This window comes from Apis laboriosa, unplaced genomic scaffold, assembly GCF_014066325.1.
Source record: "Apis laboriosa isolate Shangri-la unplaced genomic scaffold, ASM1406632v1 scaffold49_cov149, whole genome shotgun sequence".
Classification (NCBI taxonomy): domain Eukaryota; kingdom Metazoa; phylum Arthropoda; class Insecta; order Hymenoptera; family Apidae; genus Apis; species Apis laboriosa.
The window spans coordinates 852538-860494 of record NW_025223500.1 but is presented as its reverse complement, the minus strand read 5'-3'; positions in this window follow the sequence as shown (position 1 = coordinate 860494).

The window sequence follows — 7957 nt, the reverse complement described above, 5'->3', positions numbered from 1 at the left end:
TGCTAGTAGATAGATAATATTCGAATTGAAATTGTGGATTGTTTTAAAGTAATTATTTTAAAGTACATTTGACGGTTGATATGTATAGTAGATATATATAGTATATATTAGTAGATAATTGTATGATTAAAATTTGTTCAAAAGTAGCGACAAATGAAGAAATATTAATGGAATTATGGAATGGCTATGAAAAATTGTATTTTGTTATATTTGTAGCGTTTATGTATTAATCATGAATTCGAATTCAAAGTTTAATTGTAATTCGAAGTTTTTTTATCATCATAGAATCGACTGTACAATTAATTTTAAGTTTTTTAAACATAGATAAAGATTTTGTGTGGCTATAAAAATTTAATATTATAAAAATGAAATATAGACACATGATAAAAAAAAACTCTATTAAAAAATAAAGATATGTGTAAATATTTATTACATTAATTATTAAATTAAAATAATAAATTTCATTAAAATCATTCAAAAATTGAAAAATTTTTCAATGGCTTTCTTCTATAATTTTATTTAAACATATAATAATTAATGTATATATTTACAGCATGATTACGTTTATAGAACTATTTTTTCAATCAAATTTTTAAGAATTAGAATTAGAATAGCAAGAATTATATTTGAAACATTAGATAAATCTAAAATATTGATCAACAAAACTTACTTTTGATAAAATTAATTAAAAAATCAATTTATCTCATTGTAATTTCGACGATGACAATAACTCATTATATTTACATATAGTTCCTCAAATCTAATAAGAAGCAAGAATTCATAATTATTTAGTAGCAATTCCACGAAGAATATCTCATCTTAAAACTATTTTCTACTTTCCTGCTTTTCAAAGCTTCTTACAAGCTCGACAAGCATCGAATCCACCCAGATTTCAGCATTTTTGCCTTCAAGGGATAGGTAAAGAAGTTTCCTCTTTTTCCCCTATCGGTGGACGTTGTCAAGGGACCTCCACGTAATGACGTTGCGGCCATCTAAATTCAAGCAGGAGTCGTAGTGTCATGACAAAAAATAGGATGCATTGTTTCCTCAGCTATTTTTATTCCATGTTCGTGTCATCTCGCAGACCATTTCATAGAAAAAGTACGGATATTACAAACAAATTCTATTTCTTTTCTTATTTGAAACTGGTTATATTAAAATTTCATTTATTTGAATAATCTCGTTTCAATAATAAAATTTTAAATACTCGATTAAATAAACTCTTATTACTCTGAATTGGAAGTCATTCCGATTGTATGATCATTTATTACAAATAAAAATAAAGACAAAATATAATAGAAATTATAATTATAGTCAATAATTAAAGTTTTCTGATAAATTATTATTTTGATGAATATGTCAAAATAATCAAATAATATGAAACTGATTAATTATATATATATATATATATATATATTTTTTATATATTTTATGAATTTATTGAAATTCTATAATTTAGACTTATATGCCAGAAAGTTAAGTTACAATGAATTTCTGATGAATAAGAAATTCTGATAAATATACCAGAAATCAAATAAATAACTTTGTATAAAAATAATTAGAAGATATCTTATTAATTTGTTTTACAAAATGATTATATGAGCACAATCTTCATTGTATAGATTAATGTAGTTTATTTAAAACATCTACACATAAAATATCTTTTTCCTAATAATATACAAGAAATAATATACAACAAATATGGTTAACATTTTTCTATATAAATTTTATCTTTTTATATGAAAAATGGAACAAAATAATACATGTCCAAGATCGACTATTATTTTTTTTAAAAATGTAAAAATTTTAATATGAGTGTGTTTGTAAATTGAGAATGAAAAGTATTTTTGGGTGTTGAATTTAAATCTGGTTGTAAAAATTGTCTATCACTTTTAAAAATGTATCTCGATAAAAAAAATTCTACGACCAATTAAAATTTTACAGGAAAAAGATAGTACTATATAATAGAGTTAATAAAAATATTGGAAAAAAAATTTTTTTTTTTTTTTAAGGAAAATTTGCTAAATATAGGAAAAATTGATATTTTATATTCATTTATCTTCTAAAATTAAAATAATAAACGATTGTTACAATCAGATTCTAATTATAAAACTAAATAAAATTTAATTCACAAAATATTTTCATTTTCAAATAAAAAAACTTGTTAATTTATTTTCTTAAAAATATATCCCTATTATTATCCTATTCATTTTTCATATAAATAAGTAAAATTTATAGAAAAAAAAATTAATCATATTTAATATTCCTCTACAATATTATTAAAAAAGAAATACTTTATAATTACGTCACGAAAAACACAAAAAAAAATAGAATATATTATTATATCCAAGAAATTTATAAACATTTCGAATTTATTCAGAATATTAATTCATCAGGAGACACATTCATGGGAGAAATCAGTAAACTCCTATTATATTCGTAATTGTATAGTTATAGAACTATTATATAACTATTTATCCTCCATTAAATGGATATACAAATCCTCGATATAAATAAAATTTTATTTTTGCGATTACAAATTTGAATTCTGGCTCGTTTACGTTTAGAAATAGAAACGATACATAAAGAGAAACGACAAAGACATCTTCAAATAGCATTATACGTTTTATCAATGGATTCTGGATATATATTATCTCGTACATGAGCGATGCCACCATTGTGCCCAGTGGTATCAGGGAGAAGCTGCTGATTGAAAATGCACACGGCCTTCCATCCGTGGTAAGAATGCTCTATGGATAAAAATGCGAGAGCTGTCTCTCAGAGATATATAAGAACTCGGTGAAATGTATTACGGGATCTTGACAAATTGTATTTCACCAGGATGCTCGTCGTCACCGAGAATTGGTTTCACACGAAGAGGGATTGGTTACTTGGGTAGAACTGTTTCTCTGGATTTCTTTTTAGCATGATAGAATGCAAATGATTTTGAATCGTAAATGATATTGTTTGATAAATTGTTTGTTTAAATGATCAAATTTCTCGAATAATCTTTTGAATCTTCTAAATTCTTTATTCATTAATATAAAGCTCATTTCTAATGAAATTCTTAATAAAAAATAATATTAAAATATGCAATTTAAAATCATTTTTTTATTATATTAAATTTAAATTTTTCATATTAATAACTGTTCCTTTGAAGTTTCATTCGAAGTTAATTTTTCAACAGATTAAATCTTTTTAATAGCTCATATCGAAATAATCTTGTATATAATTTGTTTCAATATACAATCTATCTTTTTATAATTGAGAAAACAATTATTGATCTTATTGTAGTCTAAACTTCAAATAATTGTATTAGACTTTTAAACTTTAAATATTACTCAATACATTAATTAAATCGCCAAACTTCTAAACAATTTTTCTTACTTATACAATAAGATGTTTCATATGCAATTCAGAATCTTTAAAATAACACAAAATTCGACACAGAATTTAAAAGAAAAAATTCTCCGTATATTTCCAGATAAATTAAAAAAAAAAGTCTTGATAGTTTTCTAAAAAAACAAACACAGTTAATAAGATAGCAAGAAGGATGAATATTTCTATCTATGCGGAGGATGCGCCATCAGTGAGCGAATTCTGCATTCAGATCAGATATGGCGGACGTTTTAGTATTCAGAGTACCGCAGATCAGAGACGACGAGGAACGATGAGGAGCCAGAAGCATACTGCTACGAAAACGGAGCGAGCAAAGCCTCCGACAAACATGACGTTTGCGAAGCAAATACACTGCGCGAGAACTTTCCTCTTCCGTTTTCGCTAATACGGAACGATCGACGCGCGAAATTCGAACTCTCGTACCGCGTTGCGTCAGCGAACCGTGCTATTTCTTCTTCCGCGAATGACTTCCGCAAACAAAATGTGAAAAACTCGGGATTCCTTAAATCATCGCTACTCGAGATAATAAAATTTATTTAGTAAAAATTCGAGTAAATAAAGTTTTTCTCGGACTGAACTTCACCCTTTACCACGCCATTTTAAATTTCTTATCGAAATAAAATTTTCTTAATAAGAAATATTTCCTTTTACGGTTGAATTTCTTTGGGACTAAGTATGCGTAATTTCGAGAGAAGAGAAAAATTTCTTGATGTAGGAAAAGATATAATTCCTAATATAAAGAACGTTCTATAAATGAAAATGTTTGTTAAAATTATGGGAAAATTAATAAACTGTTTCAAATTGAATAACATTAAAAAGCATAAAATATTTGAAAATAAATAAATAATTTTATTAAAGTGCAGATAATTTGGAATGATGATATTCCAAATTATCTTCACTTTATAAAATTAAAAAAAAAAAGAACAAGTATTTATTAAAATTAGGAACTATTACATAAATATTGATTTTCAATCTTAACAATTATTTATAATAATCACAGTAATAACTCTCAGTATAAAAAGTAAATGCTTAATTATTTACATTTCATTGTAAATTTTTCTACAAGCTACTTATTTTCGTAATATTTGCAAAAAAATTTTTCTCGTGCAAATGCATATACTTCCAAATTTTTACGTTCACACGACATTTTTTTATTTATTCTAATACGTATTATAGACTCGTCATCTGAAAGATTGACACGTCTATTTCTAAATCTCGCTGTATCGCTGACACGTCATTGACACGTAAAACAACCTCTCCGAGCATCTCTCTCATGGTTGGAACATTCCTAACGATATCGAATGCTCCATTCGATATTTCAAAGTGACGCCGCGCCGGACGAAGAAATATTGCGACAGGCTGATTATAATTTATCGCGGGAGCCGAATGGTGAGAAACCCTTGCGCGAAAGAAAAATTTCTATCCGGCTTATCAACTACGTGACACATCGCATCGAGATCTCGTTAAAGGTGCGGAAACCGGTTCGCGGTCGTCGCTCACGAAACGATTTGACGGCTGTCTCATGCATAATAAGGGGCCTTCACCTCCTTTTCCGACTTACCGCAGCACGCCAAGGTTTATTTCGCGTCGAACCGAGCGATCTGCAAAGTAATATGATATTTTCTGTCTATCGAGGCGACAGAGGAACTACCTTCTCCGGCTCCCGGAGGAGCAAGGAAAATGGAGATTTGAAGGAATACGAGAAAGGAAAGAAGAAATAATGTCGCGGACGTGATCTAACAGCCAAGATAGAAAATGCTCTCTTTCAACACCGATTATCGGGATATCCTTCCCTCGATTCTTTTTCTTCTGATTAAACCGATCTCGCTCCGCGAGCAAGAAAGAAAGAGCAAGAAACTTCACTTTTATATTCGTACATCCTTCGGATAATGGATCGAGACTTAGAGAGGGAAGCCTGGGATAAGGCCATCTCTCTCTCTCTCTCTCTCTCTCTTTCTCGTTACTCCTTGATGGAATTCTCAAACGCGGTCGACGATCGATCATACATTTGCAAAAATCGGGATAAAACGTCCTCTTTCGATCGGGAATACTCGTAGCCAATTCTTCGAGCGTCAACAATCGTAAATTATTGAAGGGGACGATACACGAAACTTTGAACAGAGAGGGAGTAGGGATACGCTTTGAGAGCAGGAGAGGAATAAGTCTCGATCTTGCGGTTCTCACTGTAACTTGCCGTTAAGGGTATCGTTATTGGTAACGATGATACACAGAAGGAGAAAGTTAGTGGTTACGAGAGGAACATTTGACGAAAGGGGTTGACGAAGAAGAATTCGAAAGCGACGAGACAAAGGCCGATGACATCTACCGACTGCCTACTTTCCATTCTTCCCTTGTTGTCCCATTCCACGGGAAGATCACGGGCTTATTACCTCATGAATATGTATAGAAGAGATCGCTCTTAGGTCCGTGCGAGGCGGAGATGCTTGGACGTGTTCGGGGTTGAAGAAGATATAGAGGGGTCCAGGGGTTAGAGAACGGATAGGAATGACCGCGAACGAGACACTGAGAAATTAACGAGTCACCGGCCCCCGGAAATTACACGCGGGAATAAACAGAGTGTTTGCGGAACAGCTGCGGTAACGTGAGAATTGGTCATCTTTCGAGATGCAAATCGTGGAAATATTCGTGGATGGCAATTGGCGCATGAGATGTTTCGTTGATTTTCTCGATAATAATTATATATGTTTTGATAGTTTATGATTCAGTGAATCGGAAATAATGTACAAATGTATTCTTTCAAAATATAAAATGAAATCTTTATATGCGTATAGAAATTTTGCTGTATTCAATCTGTTCTTTTATTTTTCGAACGTTATAATTCATTATTTTATTTTGTGTTTTAGGTAGATAATAGTTATAATAAATTTTCTATGTGATTTTTTTTAGAGTTTTCATTTTCTCGTCTTAACATATGATATTATCATAATATTATATATATATATCTTTGTGTATAATTTTATAAATAATATTGAATTAATTAGTTAGGTGTTTGATCACATAATATCCGATTAAAATGGAATCTATTATATACCATATATATACATCATATCAGTTCGATATATATCGACTAAAATAATGTATAATAAAAAAATAACATATCTATGTACAATAAAAAAATAATATATAAAAATCTATTATTTCCACTATGTGATATTATATTCATATAGTAACTTTGATAATAATGAATAAATGTATAAAGATATGTTTTATTATTTGAAATCATAAATATTTTTCCATTTAAATTCAACTTTAGTTAGTTAACAATAGTTTTTTATAAATTTTAATTGTAAATTATAAAAGTTATCTTTTATTTATATTAAACATAAATTCAAATATTAATAAACACAGTTAAAGTTGTATAATTATAATTCTATATCTAATATATTTTTCATATGAATATATTTGCCATCGAATTTTAAAGAGAATAAAAAACATCATTTAAAATGAATTTCTAAACATTTGCAATTACATGCAATGATATTTTTTTCTCTTAATTCTTTTCTGCTTTTTTCTTTCTTTCGAACATAAAATTTTCGCTTCGATATCTGATAAAATGTAACTAATTCATGACACCCTTGAAGATAGCATTGAAACTGCCTGCGGCAATCATTATATGTCTGGAAGAAATTTCATGAAATACTTCCTCGATAAAACTTCAAGATATTTCCAATGAGGAGGAGAGCTTCATAGAAATACGTCATAGAGAGCTTTAAAGAACAAAAAAAGAAAATTAAATAAATACTATTATGTATTTATTTAATCTTATTAAAGAATTAAAGACAAAAAGATATTAAATTATTTACAAGTGCCTTAAAATACTTTATTGTAAACTTTTATTATTTTCTATAAAGCTTTTTTTTTTCTTTCTTAATTATTAAAACTTCTGGCTATTTTGAAAGATTGCAATCGACAAGAAATTTGATGATAGAGAAGACAGGATGGATTTTAAATTTAAAATTTTAGTTTCAGATATTTATTAGTTTAAGATATTAATAAAAAATTTTTGAAATGTATATGTTTATAAATGTTACTAATGCATCTAATGCTATCCAAATGTTAATATAACAATTTTTATAGTAGCCATTGCCATATACTAAATGAATAGCCATGAAAATCGAATAACAATATACTAAAGAAATTTCGTAATTACATTGGTTTTAATATTTATAGCTTCTCAAAAATCTGATCAAGAAATTAAATGCATTTTTCTTATTAAATACCAAATATCATGTTCTAAATCATATATTATATACATAACTAAATACAAGTGAGTAAAAATCAATTCACAAGTAATAGCAATAGATATGCAGATCTCCGTTATTTTGGACATGTTTCGAATAAAAATGATTCCAAAATGAATATTGTATTATATTAAAGTTTAAAAGCGATACTGTCATGACCATATTGCTATATTTTGCCTCTATATAGAAATAATTGAAAATTTTATATGAAACATTTTATAGATACAGAGATCGTCTATTAGATGATAATAATAACTTCTACAACAAAAAGATATTAATCATAGATAGAATTCAGT